The sequence below is a fragment of the Malaya genurostris genome, chromosome 2 (genome assembly GCF_030247185.1).
Source record: "Malaya genurostris strain Urasoe2022 chromosome 2, Malgen_1.1, whole genome shotgun sequence".
Taxonomy (NCBI): Eukaryota; Metazoa; Arthropoda; class Insecta; order Diptera; family Culicidae; genus Malaya; species Malaya genurostris.
This window is the reverse complement of record NC_080571.1, coordinates 246,828,135-246,850,921: the sequence shown is the minus strand read 5'-3', so window position 1 is coordinate 246,850,921 and position 22,787 is coordinate 246,828,135.

Here is a 22,787-nt window from a genome sequence, read left to right as displayed (position 1 = left end):
TCAATTTCTGAAGAATTAAGTGAAAAGTTAAGTCTAGTTCGGAGTGTAATACAGTAAGCCGTAGGAGTATGCATAGTGGGCATTGTGAGGGTCAAGTATCAAGTGACCTCAAAATCAAGCAAGAAATAATGTTTTCGGAAGGCATCTAAAGAAGTGAAAATTGCTGTAATGAATAGAGATTTAACAGATTCATGTGTAGTGTTTAAGATCACCATGAAGTGTTGTGAATAGATTTTCTAACTAGTGGAGTATGCACTAGATTGTACTGCAGTAGGACATACGTTCATATGTGCGTAAACTTAATGATATGCCGAACTTAGTGAGACTGCGTGAAGTGTTAGCCTTATTAACAATCGTTAGTGACTTTTGTTAGATTGTGGGAAAGAACTCCCAAAACAGCCTAATCCTGCACTATTGAGAATAAGTAGCTGTTAAGTGAAAAGCATAAAAAGATAAACTATAAACTCAGAAAAAAGGTGAATTTCGTGGTATTACTCCGTATAGAACTAAAAGAAACGTCATCTTCGTTATTCTGCCACCCGCCACCGCTCGGCTGGGAGCCTACACTAATTATATAAATATAATTTCATATAGTCGTATTGTATGATTTCAATATTTAATTGAACAACTGAGAGTCTTAATCTAATATTTAAAAGCGACCTCAAATATAAATCTTTTGCTTTATGTCAATGTGTGTCAAGTGTTCCAAATATAGTGATAAAATCTAAAAAAGTATTGAAAATCTCTTCACAACATATTTGTTAGCGCTTCCAGATTTTTGGTATCTAGTCATCAAATCCTTTCCGAAAATACCCAATTTGTAAGTGTTCTTACGGATTATTAATAAACCGGAAATCGCAACCCATATTGTAAGGATTTTAAGAAATATCAATAAACCGAAATCTTGGATTTGGAAATAATAATAATTTTCTTGCACCCACTTAATAATTTTCTTGCACCCACTTATCACAACCGTTCCGAAAATGGCCATATGGTTGGGGGTTTCTACATTCATTACACAAAACTATTTTTCCAAATGAAGTAAACTATTTTACGAACCAAATCCCAAATAACTTTTTCTACGAGCTACCTCCATTCATTAACCCCCGTTTAGTCCGTACATGGAGGTTTCGGTGTACCAATAATATGCAAATCACCATCTTAGATTTCGGAACGATCCCAAACATCGTTTTACGACATCTACTCACCAAACTAGCTCCGAAAATATTTAGCTTAAAGTTAACTCACACAAAAAAAATTGCCATTTTTAATTTTGGATGAAATTTCATTTCAAGATAGGCATCTACGCTCTCTACCAACCGTCCCTACTAAGCTCTGCAAAAAAGATTTTCTATCAAAAACTTATCCAAACTGACGAATCTAATGAAACTCAATTTGTGATGAGAGGTTTTGGTTAAACTTAACGGAGCTAGCTACGGGTTCGAGTCCCGTCTCTGCGGTAATGTGTTTTTGCGTTCTTCATCACACAGTTGCATTCGGATATTATTTTTTAAATCCTCGTTAAATAAAGGAGTAAGGACGCAATCAAAAACCGTTGCCATTTCGCAATGGTTCAGAATCTGTCCATTTTTATGGCTGCGTCCTGTTGTTTACACACTTCTCTAACCACTTGTGTTTATCCGTTTTCATTAGTTTGTTTCGAAATGTGTGGACTTTCAGCAGAACAACGTCGAAAAATTGTGTACAAATGGTGCACAGAACGCGGACTGTCACTGAGAAAGATAGCAAAAATGGAAGGAGTAAGTGAAAAAGCCGTGCGAAATGAAATCAGAAGGATAAACCGAAAACGGGTCGAAAAAATACGATTATGATTCTTGCTGGAAATTCGAACTGCATAATCATGGACGACGAAACCTACGTGAAACTCGATTACAAATCCTTGCCGGGACCCCAATATTATACGGTGCGAAAAAGGCAAGTATTAAACCAGTCCGAGACATCGATTGAAGTCGAAAAATTTGGTAAGAAAGCTATGATCTGGCAAGCAATTTGTAGCTGCGGTAAGATTTCGAAACCCTTCATCACCACTGCTGCAATGAACAGCGAAATATACATCAAGGAGTGCTTACAAAAACGACTTCTACCCATGATTCTAAGCCACAAGGATCCTGTTGTGTTCTGGCCAGATCTTGCTTCTTGCCACTACTCGAAATCAATGGCAGAATGGTATACTACCAAAAATGTCACTTTCGTCCCAAAAGACATGAATCCACCAAATTGCCCACAACTTCGACCAATTGAGGAATTTTGGGCATTAACGAAGGCACATATTAGGAAACATGTCTCGGCAGCCGAAACCATTGAACAGTTCGAAAAAGATTGGAAAAAAGTGTTAAAAACTTGTCGACAAGAAGCCTGTACGGAATTTAATGAGGACCTTTCGCAAAAAGTTGCGCCAGCTAGTCTACAATGGCTAAATAGCAAATGTTGAGAATAATATTCTGTTGTTGTAGTCTAATATTATCAGTATATCGAACAAAATTTGAATATCTAACATTATGAATTTTTTACAGCGATATCAAAGTGCGTCCATACTTTCTGGGACAATCTTTACTGGTCAAATGTAAAACTAGCTCAATACGGCTCTACGCCTCAACAAAACAAATCCTTAAAAGCATTTTCATAATCTCAGTTTTTTAATTTCTTTTTAGGGCATTTTTAAGTTCGACAAAAACTAAAAAAGAATTATTCATTGAACATTTTTTGAGAAGCATATAATTCTTCTTGGATGAGACATTTTTATATTTTTCAATCATCAAAATTTTGCTAACTTGTGACGCGCTCTGAACAAGAATGAATAATGGAAAAATTGTTGTTTGCATGTACTTACATTCACATTTATATTCGCTACGTGTTGTCACTGTCCTTTCTGACGTTTTGCACTACCACAAATCGAAACTCGATGCGTTACAGATTTAAAATTCTGTATTAATTTTTAATGTGAAAAATAGACTACAAATTAAAATAATGTACATTTTAAGGTAAAAAACAGTATGCAGTATTTGGGTCGAAAATACAGTACAGTACTATAAAATACAGTACGGATACGAGCGTCTGTTTATTTCTTCAATGGAAACTTTAAATTTTATTTTGTTTTTAATTGTTTTGTACATTTGTACCTATTTAACAATTATTATTAATTATAAAACCTTTTTTAATCCACCTAGTAGTGTAATGATGCCATTCTCATGTTACATATACTCTTGAAAGAAAAAGCTAGAAGATGCTGTCAAGATTTGTTTTTTAAACTTGAATAAAATCGAAAACTTTCCCATCACCTTTTCAATTTGGAATCAGTTATGTCAAGATAATATAGATTTAAATGTGGCAACCCTGCACGTTATACAAAATTGAACTAAGCACGCTGTGTGCTATGCGGTGGCGTTTTCTCCTTTTTTACCAACACGTACCGATGCGTACCGATTTTGAATCATTCTGTATGACAGTTTAAAAGTTTTGATACTCACCGGAAGTCGGAGCTAGATGAAATTGCACAGTATCTTTTGAGAAACTTTTTAAGGAACCGGAAATCGGATAAAGATAAAATTCAATGGCGATCTATGGAACCATACGACCATCCATTTGAATCTAAGTTTGTAATTCCGGAACCGGAAGTCGGATCGAGATTAAATTCAATAGCAATCTATGGGACCGTGTAACCTTTCATTTGAATCTTAGTTTCATTTGAATACTTACACACATACACACACACACACACAGAAATTTGCTCAGTACGTCGAGCTGAGTCGAATGGTATATGGCATTCGGCCCTCCGGGCTTCGGTTCAAAAGTCGGTTTTCACAGTGATTGTATAGCCTTTCTATATGAGAAAGGCAAAACGTAGTTAATCCACCTAGCAGTGAGATGATGCCTTTTTTATCGATCCTGCATCAACAATCGATTGTCTCCCAAAAATTGTTACTATGAGTATGTATGGGTTATCACTTTGAATTCGAAAAGAATCCCGAATTCCCAATATAAGGATCACCACGCCACAGTCGAACAATTATGTTGCCAAAAAGGAACCGTGCTAAACACCAATCGAAAAAAATACTGAACTGAAGAGTACTGTATGCAATCTTTCAATTGTATATAATCTACGACTCGTTTGATTGGTATTACGAGAGGTATCTAAATTTGGAATTAGGAGAATTTACTCTTTGAGGTCAATTGTGACAGTCAATGTCAAGTAACTGCAATTTTTGACATAAAAGTTTGCATGACTATTTTGAAGAGTTCATATGTTAGACATGTTTCCTTGTAATAATATGGTCTACAACTTCTCCGAAGAAATTATTTCTTCGAAAACCTCTGAAACGCAAACAAAAAACGCGTTTTGGTGTAATTGGGACCTATGTGCACTGAAATAAGGGGTAAAGTTGCTTACACAAAAATATCGATATCTCCGTTAAAATGGACGGATTTTAACAATCTATGGCTAGTCTGGATGGGTACACAGATAAAAATATTTTGTGAATTTACATCTATTTTCATGCACATATTTGGAGCAGGTAATTAAACATAAAATTACTATACAATTCTGTACGTTTCAATATAATTTGATCACAAAATAAGCGTTAATTGAAAGATACAGTTATATTAATTCAAAATTCAATGCAATCCAATTTAGTTTTGCACCGATGAAGGTTTTCAATCAAAATTTCGATTCAACCCATGTCTATTCCATGTTACTATTGATTTACATCTCGTGTAAATTTCATTATTTCTTTCTGTGTATTATAGTGTAGAATTTGAATCCCAAAACATATTTTATTTACAAGACCTTTTGTGACGATATTTATATACAAAGAAAACGTAAATTCTTATACTACTGTTGAAACAATTCAGTATTTCTGTGAAAAATATCTCGTTACTATGTTAACATACCCTTCATCGACTGAACACCAGCGAACAACGACGCTGCGATCAGCGAACCAATTGCCCCTGAACTCTTCCTGGATAGTAAAGAGAATCTTTGTCCCTCAGCTTTCTCTCTCTTGATGGTATCAGAAATAATCTCAACTGGATGTAAAAGTAAAAAAAATAGCATACATGAATAACAAGAAGTTAGTTCCAACCTTTAGAAAAATGGGCTGGGTTGAAATTATCAAAAATATTTGCAAGATCAATGCGTAACAGAGTTATTTTTTTTGTAGCCATCTCGAATATAGGAACCGTTAACTAATAATTGCAAAAAAGTGAGCAGGATCAGTTAGAGCATTAAATGAATCAACGACCAACATTGAATTCATAAAACAATTAGGTACAAATAAAAACATCAATAACAAATAAAACAGCCAATTACGTGTAGACTCTGCTCTGCTAACCGAATGTTTGATTGCAAAGTGCCGTTCGAGATTGATACTCTCTCTCTCCGGCCATTTGCCAGTGGAGCGGTCCGTGAATTGATCACACAGCAACACTTCCGATTGAATACCGTTTGCCAGCCGCACCATTAGAACATCAAACAGAATAATGTGTCGGCACGTTTTCTGAATCACTTCCGCGAGTACACCCTGCCCTGCGTGCCGAAGCTAATGATATTAATGGTTTCTGATTGCCTTTTTTCGCCTCCTCAATTACCTACCATTATTCAATCAGCGTTTGACAGCGAAATTACTGATAACCTTGGTAACGAGCAAATCCTTCAACATAAATTGCGCATAGACCAAAGATTGCTGTGGAATTGATTTCGAATGCCTAATAGGAAATTCAATGCGGTAGAATTTGAATACCGGAAAATGTTGTCTGTTGTCGGAGTAAAGTAAAATTGAATATGAATGTTTTAATAAAGCTTTTTTTCTATTTTGCTTCAGATTGCCTTATATAAGAATGTCTAGGAAAGTTGTTTGAAGTTTTATAAGTTTTTTTCTACTGATTTAATTAAATTAGCCGAACGATAACTGTGAATTAATGAATTATTATTATGTTCGCTTCCACATTCCTAAATCGTCGAATTAAATCGAATCGCACCAATTCGAAATAGAACTTCGACCGTAAAATATCACCAGATGTCTAACTGACTGCCTTCAAGTATTTCCATTTATATTCAGATGCGAGAAAACCATTTTCCCTTTCGACAATTCGCAGTATAGGTTGAAATCATGGTATTTGAGCGTACATTTTACACATGCGGATAACCACATAGTTTCTATCTTCTTGAGCTGTCGATGCACTAACGGTTCTATGGATGTGCCAGCGGCTCAGCATATTTCCCGTATTGTTTCGTAACACTCCATCCAAATTGTTCCCAATTGATGGTACCAAGTTCGAAAGCAAGAATGGTTATGTGCCCTTGTTGAAATGGAAATTATTTCGAACAATTTACTGTGCTTGGTTTGCGGGTGGCGAACAACTTTCACCCAAAGTTTGTGATTGTTTAATGAACTTAGAAATGATTTTATTCCAACATGCCAGGAACAGTTTGGAAGTAGTTTATCTGGTGTACCATTGCTTAGAAATAGCATTACATAGAGAAGCAGAGTATCTGTGATGATAATCTGTTTTCGTAGTGGTCAGATTGATCTGAAATCACTGTGTATTAGAAAAGGAGTTAATAATTTGCTGAATTTGATAACCTCTAAAAGTGCGATTAGTCATCTTATTATGATGTCCAATTTACAAATTTAATTTTATTCAGATTGAGATTATTTTTTATGGTTTACAATATTAAAGGTGCACAGAGACGAACCAGCCACTGGCTGAAAGTCTCTTTAATAAAGAACATTAAACTAAACTATCAAGACAATAAACTTCAAACGCTTGTCTCTCTAAAGCACGTTTTTATAGTCCGTATCCATCGTCATTTAAAAACAACTTCCCAATCAATTGTCTTCAAATTTTGTACACACTTTCTACATATAAAATACTCAACCCCAATGCTCTCTTTTAATTTTTTTTGTTACTTTGAAGAGATTTCATAGCTACAAAATGACGGACTTTCTTCGTGAAAAATCAAACAACCATCACACGCAAAAGCAACCGCAAACCAACTAAAATGTTTGTTGTTTTTTGGAGCCTAAAAATTGTGGTAGTGGTTGAATTTTTCGAAAAATTTGTTGAAACATGTCAATTTTTGATTTAAAATCCGTAGATTTGGTTTCAAATGTGCTTATACTAGTACATTTACATTAACTTAACAGCTTTAAGCTCTAATCCACAAAGGCAGGTTTCCAATAATGACATATCGATGGCTAATAAATGCATGATTACAATTTTCATTGAACAAGCAAAAAAAATATGCTAACGATATAACAATATTTTATTATTTTCCTTTTATATCAAGAAGTATAATGCTAGATCAAGAGATTTCAGGTAAAATAATGCTAAATCCGTAAATTTTGTATAATTCATCCGTAGATCCGTAGAAAAGACAGAAATCCGTAGATCTACGGATAAATCCGTAGGGTTGACATCACTGGTAACGCGCTTGACGTTGTTGGGTATAACTTCAGGTGTGTTTCTGATACGATGGCTATCTTTGCAACATAAATTAAAGCGTTATGTTTTAAAATATAGATTTCAAATCTGTATGAAATGCTCAAATGACAAATGTAATGAGAGATTCTCTTTGTTTACTTTCTCTTTCGATTTTTACGGTACTGTTAGAAATCCTTCACTCCAATTATTTACCGATAATAATAACTAAAGCTATCATCTTTGAATCTGCACTGAAGAAATTACCGAAAAAAGCAGGAATGTTTCGCAATAATCGAAAGAGAAAGTAAACAAAGAGAATCTCTCATTGTTACATTCGTCGTTTTGAACATTTTATTCAGAAATATGAATTATATGTAATAGAGTGATGAACGTATTTTCTGCGCTATTTTAACTACTGACTCAAATGATATACATTTGAATAGCAAAACAGTGAAAAGCACGACGAATTTATTTTAGTCTGAATCATTAACAATTGAAATATTATGATTTTAAATAACGACGACACATAAAATAACGTGTTGTACTTGTGTTCATTGCTCCAGTTTTGATTTTTTGTTTCGGAATGATTTTTACTTTATTTTTTCAAAGCTGTTGAACAAAAAAAAATCTGATTCTCATTAGATGGTGTTCCCAATTCACAGTCGAATTTATTTTTCGGCTTACGCCGAGAGCTAGAAATAATATTCTAACAACAACAGTCGCATCAAATGTGTAAGAGCACATTCAGTTATATTCATAAAAAATGTAACGTTGATGTTTGCCAAATGAGAAGCGTAGCCGTGCTTAGTATCTTATGATGTCAATTTTGGGTTCATTATCTTCATGTTGTCAATTCTCTGTCAGCCGGTGGGTCCACACCATTATGAAAGGCCTATGTTTCAGGATCAAGTAAACATTTTCAGTACATAGCTCTTGCTTTTCAATGTCTGCTTTTTGCCTTACCATTATTCTATTAAGCAATCCATCACATCACTTGAGGACGAGGGTTCAAAGTGAAATCCGTAGAACATTGGAGTTACGAGCTTTGAAAAAAAAAACACAAGGATCAGCCAAAATTTCTAGTGAACGACAATCAAACAGTTCATTTGTTTTTCCTTTGTGTGAAACCCTTCTACAATCGATCTGGTTTATACAGATCAAATACTTATTTGTAGTAAACTGATTACTCATGTAGAAGTTGATTCAGATTACCTCCTAAGAATATATAGAATTTCGAATGAAGCAATAATTAATCCAATAATTTCTGTATTCAGCTATCACAGAGCTAATTGGTTAGCATATAGATCCTAAATAGAAAATAATGTAAATAATACAAATTTTTGGGGAAATTCTTCTGACATCGTTACTGAAATAAAGACTGTCCCAGAAAGTATGAATGCAACCAAAAACCGCTGCCATTTCGCAATGGTTCAGAATCTGTCAATTTTTATGGCTGCGTCCTATTGTTTACACTCTTCTCTAACCACTTTTGCAGTTGTTTATTCGTTTTCATTAGTTTGTTTCGAAACGCGTGGACTTTCAGCAGAACAACGTCAAAAAATTGTATACAAATTGTGTACAGAACGCGGACTGTCACTGAGAAAGATAGCAAAAATTAAAGGAGTAAGTGAAAAAGCCGTGCGAAATGCAACCAGGAAGTTCGGTGAGGATAACACCTTTGAGGATAAACCGGAAACGGGTCGAAAGAAAGGTCCTTCTAACCCTCAGTTGGATAAACGTATACTGAAGGCGTTCGAGCAAAAGAAGGAGGTTTCAGTTTGGGATGTGGCCAAAAAAGTGGGCACTTTGAAGTCAAATGTTTTTCGTGCTAAAGAACGTTTGAATCTTCGAACCTATAAGAAGCAGAAACAACCAAAACGTAGTCCGAAACAAGTAGAATCGATCAGGCCGAGGGTTCGAAAGCTGTACAATACGATTCTTGCTGGAAATTTGAACTGCATAATCATGGAAAACGAAACCTACGTGAAACTCGATTACAAATCCTTGCCACATGGGACTACAATATTATACGGCGCGAGAAGGGCAAGTGTTAAACTAGTCCGAGACATCGATTGAAGTCGAAAAATTTGGTAAGAAAGCTATGGTCTGGCAAGCGATTTGTAGCTGCGGTAAGATTTCGAAAACCTTCATCACCACTGCTTCAATGAACAGCGAAATATACATCAAGGAATGTTTACAAAAACGATTTCTACCCATGATTCGACGCCAAAAGGATCCTGTTGTCTTCTGGCCAGATCTTGCTTCTTGCCACTACTCGAAATAAACGGTAGAATGGTATACTACCAATAATGTCACTTTCATCCCAAAATACATGAATCCACCAAATTGTCCACAACTTCGACCAATTGAGAAATTTTGGGCATTAACGAAGGCACATCTTAGAAAACATGTCTCGGCAGCCGAAACCATTCAACAGTTCAAAAAAGATTGGAAAAAAGTGTCAAAACGTGTCGCCAAGAAGTCTGCAATAGGTTTGAAAATTTGGATTTTTTTACTAACTCGATGATTTATTAAATAGTAAAAAATCATTGGAAATTATCTGCCACCGTAGGGTTTTTCTATTTGAAAAATTATAAAATTTTTTACTAATACCAATTCGATGGTTTGTTGATAGTTGGATCAATAGCAGTTCAAATTGAACAATATTTAGCATTTTCGGTGAGTGTAGGATTTCGCAATATGAAAACTAGTAAATATTTTGACGTTTGCTGATAAAATGTTTCATTTAATAGTGAATAACAATTACAAATTGTTCATTTTTGAGATTTTCAGGGACCATAGCAGGGTTCTATCTGTATAATGGTAAAGTTTTTGACTAATGTCAATTCGGTGCTCTATTGATTGGTGAATTAAATTCAAATACTAACATTTTTCAAATAGGACCACACTACACTCGCTGTAAATTGGAAATCCTATTGGAACTGCTATTGATTCACCAATTAATAGGACATTGAATCGACATTAGTCAAAAATTTTAAAATTTTCCGAATAGCACCACCATACGCTCGTCGAAAATGTCCAATATTATCAAATTTACATTGCTCTTGATTCACTATTAAATGGAACATGAAATCAGCAAAAGTCTAAATATATGCAAATTTTCATATTGCACCACCCTACGCTCGATAAAAATGTAAAAAATTATTTCCAGATCAACAGACCATCGAATCAGTCTAAGATACAATTTTTGTCGATTTTTCAAATAGAACCACCCTTCGATCGCTGAAAATGTCCAAAATTGCTCAATTTTAAATGCTTTTGAATCAATATTTATTAAAACATCAAATTAGTGAAAATCAAAAAAATTACAAATTTTCATATTGCGCCACCCCCGCTTGCTGAAAATGTAAAAAATTATCCAATTTGAACTGCTATTTATTCACTAATCAATAGAGCATCGAAATGAAATTAGTCAAAAAAATTTCTATTTTCCATATACAGGCACCCTACGCTTGTTGTAAATGCCCAAAATTACTCAATTTTAATTGCTATTGACTCACCAATTTGTTCAATATCGAATTCGCAAATGTTAAAAAATGTACAAAATTACCATACTCTGCTAAGCTACCCAAAATCTGAAACGTCCATCCGCAGCTGACAAAGTTCGGTTCATCCGAAGCAACAGCCTATAGTACTCGAACCGGATGTTCATGAACATACAAGTAACGATAGGCTCACAAACTAAAGCACTCTTTCACAATCAGCATCGCTTCTTGGTTCGGCGACGCTTGCTTGAACGATGGTATCGGCAAATTCGAACTCGCAATGGTGGTTCGCTTTTTGGTTCAGAACGAACACGTTTTGCTTGTTCGGAATCGATGCTTTACCACCACTGCTCGTGATCCTGAAAATATCCAAGATTTGATTTTGAACGTTGTGAGTCAAATTGAAAAAGATGTCTCACGGAAATATGATCAAATAATATCACAAGTATTGTCTCAAGATGACATTACTGAGTCGAATTACGATGAAACTAGAGCAGAGAACTTTAAAAAATAAGTTTCGTACGATGATTACGATGATGGAAGCTTGAAAATTTGAAAATTGATTGGAAAATCTTCTCACTCTTGATTGAAATTTACCTAATTTTGGGAACTGAATAAGCACGAAAAACGGGAAGTTTCTTCGATTTTTTCTGACGATGAAAAAACATCATTTTGCGATTTATTTTTTTCAGAACTATCGTTCAACAAAACAAACTCAAACGTTTTGATTAACACAAATTATCATTCGAACAACATTTTGTAATTTTTTCGTGCAAAATGTTAAGAAATAAGGCGATGAAGAGGTATTTTTTTATTTTTGGTGATTGTTTAAAGTCGATTTTTCACGAAAAACAGTAGTTTTGAATAACGACTTTTAAAACCCGTAACATATCTAAAAATTACTATTTTTTGTTTTGTATATTGTTATAACAAATCATTTCAAGAATGTTTTGTCAAGTTTTAAAGTAAATCGAAGCAGAAATCTTGGGCTTCTGCGCCGATGTCTTACTTCTTAGCTAAGATAAGCAAAGGTAAAGGCCCATAACCTCCAGAGTTTTCTTCCGATAGGCTTGAAAATATCACAGAATATTCTTGAAATGTTTTACTATACAAAAATATATATAAAAAAAAAGATTTTTCAAAAGTGTTAGAGCCTACCCGCTCCTTAACATCCATGGCACATCAAAGAATAATACTTGAAGAATATCAAGTAATATTTTTAAGTAAGAGTATTAAAAATGCGACAACGGCAGCAATTATTCGGACGTGTTTTGAAAAAAGATAGAAATACGGCGCCTTTCATAACTTGATGCTCAATCATCTAATATCGAAAAATCGAAGTTCATTAGATGAAGAAACTGCGATTTTTTTAACGTTAAAATTCTACCAGTCTGTGCTTGTAAAAATATTAACAAACTTGACAATACTCTCCAATCAGTTCGGTTTCACATCTCAACCAAGTCAGTCGATAAACCAAAACCGCTTACGTTCGGGACAGAAGAAATCAAGTACAGTATTGTGTAGTGAACAATAGAACGACCTGGAAATGAGTGAACCAAACGAACAGAAGCTACGAAAGAATACAATTATTGTTGACTTCAGGCAGCGCAATATTCGACCTTCGATATGAGAACTTGAAGGTTTGGTTAAGGAGCAAATGCATCTTGACATTAAACGTGTGCATTTACTTCAATGCATTAAGACAAATAATGTTGATTACATCCAGTTTTATAAAGAGATGGATGCAATTCGATTCGCAAAAGACAATAACAATGTGCACTATGTGGAGCACGAGAACATTAAGTACAACATTCCAGTATATATGGAAGATAGTGCTATAGAAGTGCGTGTGCATGATCTTCCCTCAAGCGTCACCGATTCATATATTCGCAAAACTATGTCCCAATACGGAGAGATTCTCTCTATCGAAAAAGAAAAGTGGAAGATTTTTTTCCCCGGTATTCTTAATGGCCTACGTTTGTTACGCATGCGCTTGAGGAGGCCTATACCTTCTTATGTGACATTAGGTCAGGATACAAGAATACCGTGCAAATCACTTTTTACCTATGACAATCAGATGGCCACATGTCAATATTGCCAAAAAGCTGTTCACTACGGTAAGCCATGTGATAAACCGGACAAGGAGACAACTATACCAAAGGACAACGGTGCTTCCTTCACACCAACCCCAAGCAACCCCAGTACACCTGTAACAGTCACCAACAACAGTGAAGCATCCCCTTCAACGAAACCATACAACGTATCCCCTATAGAACAAAGTACACCAGCTGCAATTAACAGCTTACCATCTAACCAACCAGCAACTGCAAACAATGTACAACAAGGCGCATCTACAGCAATTAGCAACGAAATCAACAACAATACCACGGCAATGGATAACGAGACGAACCACGAACAAACTGCCCCTCAATCCTCGCAGGAGGAAAATGGAAGCTCCTCTCCCCCTAGAAAAAGGGTGACAACGAGATCCAATACAAAAAAAAATTATCTAAAAACTCAGGTAAATCGGCCACGTAAAGCTTGTACGCAAATAGGCCTGAATAAAACATCTTTTAAATAAAAAAAACTCTCCAATGAATGCCTGAATTGTACTTTCGTACTGTTAATTCTATTCCGTTTCGTTTTTTTTTCACTTTTCACATCGTGATGTCTTCGCCTTTTCTAGAAAAACTCGAATCTCTTTTATTGTAGGTTGAGCTCGCTAACTTTTAAACTTAATAATGATTGATTTTGGTCTAGAATCTTCGATTTCCGTGTCTTTTGTTAATTAGCTTTCCTTCATCTCAAAATTGTTCTCATGCTCTTTGTTGACTTAATCCAACAAAACACACTGGATAAAATGCTTGTATTACTAGTAAGAGGAAAAATAAAATGAAAAGAAATATTTAAGAGCCTGTTCAGTTATTACTTACTTATCATTGTAGTTCTGTGGTATTCTTTGCTGTAAGGTACGGCACAGATATTTCGTAAATCACCTTCCACTTGATCGATCCGTCTTTCTCACTGTGCTTTTATTTTTCTTGTGCCCACCGGATCAGATTCATTCAGCTCATCGCAGTCTTCCAACTTTTGTTGTACGTACGATGGGTTGCTCTTCAAGCATTTGTTGCAATTTGTAGTTATGCTATGCCGTCTTCACGTTCATCTGCACTCTGCCATAGATGGTCCTTTTTTCGAGAACACTGAGGGTGCGTTGGGGCTCTGCCAACATAGTCCAGGTCGAGGTCAGGTCACCTCGATAACGTCACCGTTAACAATATTCGTAGTAGGTGGCGTAGTGTTTTTTTTCTTGAGAGCCTCTTCCTCTCATGTATTTGTTTTTTTTACGCGTTTATAGTCAGTGCGATATGCCTAGCGTCGGCTTTCTGTCTGAGGTATGTTTCCATCATCTTTTTGAAATTACGTATTACAAAATCCACGTCGCTAGATTTTCGGAAGATCGTACAACTCGTTCTTCATATTACAACTTTCAAAACAATATTAAACAAGAGAAAAGAGATTCCATCTCCTAGTCTTAATCCTTTCCGAGATTCGGGAGCGTCACAGATACTAGGACGTATATCATCACTCTCCGTAGTACGTAGTACTTGGTACGACCGCACAAACCCCTTAGAGAACATTGTAGACGGCGTTCAGCAATGTGATTGCTCGGTAGCTGTTGATTTGACATATCACAGCTTCCATCAATTCCTGCGATAGAAGAAGAAGCCTAACGAACCACTCGGAGAACACTCGTTACGCGCAATCTAGCAAGAGCTTATTCAGTGCTCCTCGCACAAAATAATCTGAGATTTACGACTTTCCACTTATCCAGCCGTTCTCCGTATCAGAAAGCACATTGTATGCCTGTCATGATCTATGGAAAATGATTAACTAAGTGGAATTGATAGAATATCATTATTTCTTGATGAGCTTTCAGAACAATATAGTGCACTAACAGAAAATGGTCTAAACATCGAGCACAAGGCATTGTAGAATTCGATGCTGCCGAGGTAATAGAAGTTCAAATCTTTTGATGGATTACAGATGATTGTCATGAATAGTTTAGTAGTGAATATTAGATGGGGCTCTGTTTTTAATCCGTAAGAAAAACCGAAGGTAACCGAAACAGCTTATAAAATATTAAATCAAGCAGATCTATTTTAGGTAAAATTGTCGGGTAGCTCACATCTACCCTACTGAGATTACTTTGCTATTATCAGAATTATTATTGCGGAAGCACAGTCATTTGTACTACTTCAATAGCTCTATATTTTGATTATTAAATTTTAGAATATTATATTCGTGAAAAGCAAACTTTTATCAGCATGCAAGATGAACCTTTCTGAGAAGCTGTATTGGCTCTTCTTCGAAATCGAAAATCAGGTACCACGATGACATCAATGTGCCTTGTTTTTATTATTTTAACGGAGCATAATGCCGAATGCTTCTGACAGTTTACCTTCGTCAACCTGAAGGTCTGTTGTTGCTTGTTATGGGAAAACAGATGTCAATCCACCAAATTGAGTAATGTTTATGACTCGGACTCGTCCGTTGCTTGAAGTAACTTAGCATTTCCATGTGCTGAAAGGAAAGGAAGAGAAAAAGAGTTCTCTCTCATTCTCAATATGCAAAGTGGGCTAACACTCACCGTTAGCGAAGAGTTTGAGTTCCGGGCCGGGGAAAATCACTTCAGTAGCTCTGCATGATTTCGTTCAGTACCATGGCAAGGGTTTCTCGGAAATGTAGTTATTTCCTGATGGAATCAGAACTGGCACTGTAAAGAACAGCTCTGTAGAAAAGCGAATGTAGCACAGTTGACCGAAGAAAAATTAATTATCCGGTACGTAAGCGACAAAAGCCGCGTACTTCGTCCCCTTCAGAAGTTCTGACTGCCTCAAAGAATAAACATTCTATGGTCAACGACTACCACAAGCTGTGCGGGTTGCAAATGAATGAGCCCAAACTGAATGCCAATAACATAATGCTTCGCGGATTATTGTGATTAAGCTCAAGAGTCGAAGACAGGAAGCGTGAGAAAACTGTAACGAAATAGAAACAACCGAAGGGGCTTGAGATTAATGGAAAAGTTGAGGAGAATGAAATACAACGTGCTATTCTCGGATGCTGGTTTCTGGTCCGGGTAGATTGTCTGGCGGCTTGATGGCTGGATCGGTTCATTTGCGTTCGGAAATTGGAAAATCGCATTTGCATAAATCGTAGAGTTGCGTTGCGTGAGAGCATTTTTTGAGGTACTGTACCGAAAGTCACAAAACAATGAATCGACTCAAGGTTCGGTTATAACAGGAAATCAAAAAACTTATTGAAATTTAGTTATGAATTGCATTTACGTTGGTAGTTGACGTTAGGAAGTCTGATGTGAAATGAAGTTGTTAGCTTTGGTTAGAGCAAGTGATATTGACCATAAAAATTAGACAAAGATTTTTCAATATTGCAAGTAATTGACATATCACTATTAAATACACAATGAATAAACCGAAATCTGCTTCGATTTATTCTGGTACATGAACTGAAGCAGTATCTTTTTCTACTAAATCATACAATATTTTTCTTCTCCGAGAACGAAAAATTCGCTTCCTAGAAACTTCTACACGCGAACGGAAGCAAAACCCGGGAAATAGACAGGGGCCAGAGTATTTGCATTGTACCAGCACAAATTCAATTGTGAACTTTCTTCGGAGAAGGGAAAGTGAAAGGCAGTTGGTACGCAAGAATGAGCCCTTGAATTCGGAGCTGACAGAAGCGAGAAGTTTTCCACGAATTGGTCTCTTGCGACGGAACTGCTCTGTTTGAGTATCTGATCCGCGAAGAGAAAACTTTTAATTGGGTCAGCCTTTCTCAGGTGTTTGATTATGGTGGTAACTTTTTTCGGTTCAGCAACAGCCAGCGCTAAAACCGCAATTTAAGTCAGTAAATGAATTTAATAACAACTACACGATGCAGCCATTCTTTTGTGTTGTTGGACAACAGAACAGGTGTGTAAATGGAAGCAATTGGTGTTATTGTTCTACATTGCCTGGAGCATCATGACCGTTCGGAACTGTTGAATAAAATTAAAAGTTTTTTTTTTGTTACAATTGTTTTACCTACCGGTTTGTATTTTCGGAGAAACTCCTTGCCGAAATTATCGCGGCCTGAACCAGATTGGCGAGCGTACTTCTATATTCATATTGATTGACGTTTGACGCCCTGGAATGATTTTAGACATCGTCTAACTAAATTTCCCTACTTGGAAAAGGGCTTGAAAACAATTTCAATTGATGAGCAAGATTTTTGCCTTTCTCATAATGAAGAAAGGCTATGGAATTTGATTTGAACCATTTGATTCAGTTCGACGAGTACGCAAAATGTCTGTTTGTGTTTTTCTTGCATGTATATAATACACATATGCACTCAATTTGCTCGAAGATGGCAGAATTGACATTCACAAACTTAGACTCAAATTATAGGCCCACTGTGTGCTTTGGAATTTTTTCTTCCGAATCGCACTTCCGCTTCGGGAGGAACTCGATTTTCTCAAAGCAAAGCCTTGGTATTACATTCCTGTAGTGGAATTTGACCTTCTGTTTCAACAGACTTCGCAGCCGATTCAGAGTGTACAGAACCATGCATGGCTACCCGAGCAAAGTCAAACATCAAAACGAGAGCAAATCGAAATCTTATTATGATAGCAACATCACATTGAAATCTTAATTTGATCTCAGCTCATCAATTTTTCAATTGATATCATATTATGTTATCATTTTGCTGTTATTTTTAGAAAAAAAAAAAACTTGGGAGGCAAATATTTTGGGAAACTCCAAAAATGATTATTCAAAAGCAACAACTTAACTGCATCAAAATAGGACTAATTCCATTAGGCGATACAAAAATGCAAAAATAAATTTTAATGGAATAATTATTCCTTTAATTCTATGTTGCGTTTTTCAAAAATGCTTCGTGTGGCAGTTGTCCGGAACCTAACCATGATCAAGGAAAAGATTTTTCTCAACACTTTTGCAGATTTTACACCAATAATCCTCTATATTTTTACTTGCGAGATTATTGTCTTAGCACCACATATCTGGAGGACATTGGATAGGTTGACGATCATTGGTGCCACGTCTATCTGAAGCTAGTTCATCTCCTTTAGCGATCTCCTGGCATACTGGGCCTTCACCAGATCCGGCCAAAAGGCTTCATTCTTTTTTTGAGAACGAATAGCGGCTTGGGCATTCTCATCTCGCTGATCGTCAGCCACAGAAAGACCTTCGTCAGGAACTTGATATGAAAAATACATTTGACGTCAACGATTTCCTTCTGGTGGGGTACGTTAAATATCAGATTCTCTAACAGTTTTCGCGTTTAGTTAAAAAAAAAAGATGTTGAATGTTCTGACTATTATTTTTGGTTGATGTTTTGGCCGTTATTGTCTGTGGTTCAGAATTCGAATATCGGTATTGCCAAAGTGATTGTTTTTTCGTGCATCAACTAACAAGTTTTTTTGTATAATACGCTCTTCTTTATATCATACTAGCCGAATTACCCGGCGTTGCTCGGAAATGTTTCGTAAATACAGGGTCCGGCACTCGAAGTGTAACCAACTTCAGACCGCTCGCGCAGCTGACGCACGGGCATCAGCTTTCTAGAAATTTGCTAAATGACAGTTCGGAGTTGTATTGTTTACAAGCGCAAGAAAGCATTTTGCCAAAAGTGAACGCGAAAAAAAATCTTGACTTGAGAGAGCGAAGGAGTTGCTTCGTTTGGCCGAAAGCGGTCAATTTCCGAACATTGTATTTTCTGTCGAGAAAATTTTTCCAATTGAGCAATTCGTAAACTCTTAAAACGATAGGGTTTACTTGACCGACCGTTCATACGAGAATTTGAGTCATCGATTGGCCACCAGGAGGCAGCACCCGCAACAGATAATGGTTTGGGCCGCTGTAACCGCAGATGGGCGCTCTCCAATCGTTTTCATCGAGCCTGGCGTCAAGGTAAATGCGACATATTATCGGGAAAGTATTCTGGAGGTTGCTTTGAAGCCATGGGCAGACAAACATTTCGGTGGCAGACCATAGACGTTTCAGCAGGACTCGGCACCGTCTCACAAAGCTCGAGTGAACCAAGAATGGCTGAAAAACAACGTTCCGAACTTCATCACGTCCACACAATGGCTCTCGAATTCACCAGATGCGAATCCAATGGATTATTCTCTTTGGGCCATTTTGGAGAGCAAAGTCCGAACTAAAAGATACACCAGTCTCGAAGCGCTGAAAAAAGTTATTGTCCGCGAGTGGGCCAAAATACCTGCAAGTCACATTCGGGCAGCTTGCGATTCGTTTTTTGACCGTCTCAAGGCCATAGTCAAGGCAAAAGGTGGTCATATCGAGCAAAAATGAATTGATTCTGAATTTTGTATTATTTTTACACATTTTGTATTTTGAATTAAGTAAAAGTAATTTTCCAAACTGAATTTATGCCCTTTTTAATTGGTTACACTTCGAGTGCCGGACTCTGTACAAGGCCGCAAAAACAATTTTAGGAATTGTTCTGACCATTGAAATACTCAGAGCGTAGTGAAACACAACCTATTTCCACGTAATCACTTAGTTGCTAGAAATATGCAGTACTAGTCAAGAAGTATAATTTTTCATAAAATACGATCAATTCACTTTATACTTCCCATGTTTGGGGCACTTGCTACACTCCTTCCTTGAAATAACCCTTTAATCTATTTTGATGTGAAGGTAGTATCTGTATTAATCAAGAAGTATCGTTTCTCGTCCAATGAATTTTACATTAAACTCCTCTTTTGTTAGTGAACTTGCAACAGCTCTCTGCCCTCTGAGTAGTGTAAAAAGTATCTGTGTTAGTCAAAAAAAGAGAGTGGGGGGGGGGGGGGGGGAATGGAAATTGATTTTCCAGACTCTTTTCGCCTAGTCTATATCCTCCGGCTTCCCTCGTTTGTCCTCAAATAAGATAAATTTAACAATAAACCTCTTTTTAGAGGCACTTGCTACAAACTCAAACCTTTTATTCACCTGTGCAATGAATATCTGATCTCGACAAGAAAAAATAATTTTATTATCACCTCTGAATTGCAAAAAGTACCTCTGCCAAGTTTGGTGATAATTTACCGAGTTGTTATGGAATTATTCCGATATTTACAAACAATTGAACTGACAGCTTCTTCAACAGACATTTGCTATCTTTTCACGCGTATAAATATTCTTACGATCATCTCTTAGTAGTAATAAATATCTGTGTCTGTCGAGAAATTGGATTTCGTAAAACTCGAAACATTTTGACTCAAATTCCCCCTGTTGGCAAACACTTACTGCAACCACCACCTCTCCCACCCCCCTCCTCATTAAAATATCTCCTATAAGAACCTATGAAGAGCAAGAATTACATGTGCCAAGAAAGTTAATAATCTATTGAGTTGTTTTGGAGTTATGTTCGATCATATATACAATTTATCCTTTGCATGTTTGAGTTTAATCTCCTGTTAAAGACCCTAGCTAGGCCTCCTTCCCCATAAAAATACACTTATGACCAGCTCTGAAGAGCAAGAAGTATCTGTGCTAAATTTGATAGCAATCCGTTCAGTAGTTTCGGAGTTATAACAATAAAAACATTACACTCCCCTTTTCGAAGGCACTTGCTGCATTCACCCCTCGTCAATTCTAAGGTATGCAAAATGTTTCTATGATCTTCAAAACGTGTCGATTCTCGTCAAGTTATGTGATTTTTTTCATAACCACACAAACCCCCTCCCATCCCTTCTTTTTGACCCACACAAACCCCCTCCCATCCCTTCTTTTTGACCCAACCCTTCAAAAACATCTCTAAACAGTTTGAACATTTGATTGCATTTTAGCAAATTTCAATTCAAAGAATTTTATTACTTCAATCAACGACGTTATAAATCATCATGTTTCAGAGATATAGCATAATATGTCTTCTATCAGAAACTTTCGAGCGATTGGCGAATAAATTCCTAACTAACATATTTTTCATAATGTAGACCTTGACATCCCGCACAACTTTCCTCAGAAAAAAAAGCTTTGAAGATTTCAGGTTCTGAGCTAGATCATATTTTAGCACACTAGCTCCATATAGTACAGCGATTTTGCATTAATATTTGCAAAACTTAGAAAACTAGTTTGAAAACCCTATTCTCTAAATAATTCGCTTAATGATCCCGAATTTAAGTCTACACAAGAATTAAAAATTTGCTAAATCAGTGTGATGCTGTCTGTGAGCAGAAGTGAGATACTCGTTAATTGTCCCAATTAGTCGAAATAAGTAAGATATTTTTTTGGAATCGAAATAACATATGATCTGAGATTGCTTATTGTCTGATTCCTAATTCACGTTTCCAGTAAGCCTTTGCTGTAAAAGACTTCACTTTAAAGCGCTCGCCCTCCTGAGCCTAGAAATTCGTATTTCAAAGTGATTACATACTCGAGTAGAGTGAGATCAAATAAATAACTCAATTTGTTATTATGATGTTCACATGCTACAGTTTCTGGATACGAGAAAGACAAAGAGCACATTCACGATGGTTGCGGGACGGATGCGACGAAACGAGTGTGCGTCGGCTAAAACTACCTGTATACAGCTTTGTGAATCAACACTGCTTGTCATATGATCGAAAATTCTCCATCTACTCACAGCTTAACGTCACAGTCCATAGCATTCGCAGAGAGTTCGGAATCCAAATCACCTAGGTTCGAAACCCAAGTCTCTCTTTGTGGGAGGTGTTGGTGCTTTTGACGCTTTTTTTATTGTTGCAAGTAATATCGCCTAAAGGTATACTATCCCGGGTCTTTTGCCCAATCTATTTTTAGCTTATGCTCGCGACTTGTTTGTTTTCAGTAATGTCTTTTCAAAGCAAATCAATAACTGATTATGCATTCCAGTTTTGTTTTCGTTGTTTGATAATAACTTCAAATTGAAAACTAGTTTTGCTATCAACAAGAAAAAATCTATATCTTATTTAGATTTCAGTTTGCTTTCGCTGTTAGCAAAAATAGTTTTCTTTTTGCTATCATCGGGATATCTTTTTGCTTTCGATTTTGATGTTTTGCCACTTAAAACGACCAAAACAACAGCAAATTGAGTAATCGATAAATGCGAACATCACAACATCAAAATGAGTTTTCTATTTGATCTCACACTCTGCTCGGGTAGTGCTACGATTCTACTGACACTACGAATCCTTCCAGGTCGGGGCTCGAACAGACGACAACTGGTTTGTAAGACCAGCACCCTATGCATTGAACCACCAACCCGGGATTTTCTCAAAGATCACTCGATTTTCACAAGCCTAGATTCATGATATAAGCTCTACTGTCCTTGACCGGCTTGCGCATTTAGCGCATCAGTGCGTCAGCGGTTTATATTGAACCATTAGGTGGCGTTAGCAGTACAAATTAAAATTAGTCATGTGCACTTTAGCACAAACCGGTATACATGAGGTGCTAAACCCCTGAATGACTACTACCTTGATTAAAAGGTTCTCGGAATCACCTCCGTGTGGCGCTTAAAATTAAATTTATTCTAGGTTGCCACATTTGTCATTGATATTATATCAAATTTATTGAGATGTATTGAGTACATCTGCGATTGTGCGAACATGTTTTTTTAAACTGGATGCAAAATGAACTGAATTCTAATGACAAATATCTAACCTCTTGAAACTATTGACATCAGCTGTTACTGTTCAATATTCATAACAGACAGGGCCATCTTTTGAAAACGGACTAAGATAATTTGTACTCCATATAAAGACTGTCCCAGAAAGTATGGACGCACTTTGATTTCGCTGTAAATAAT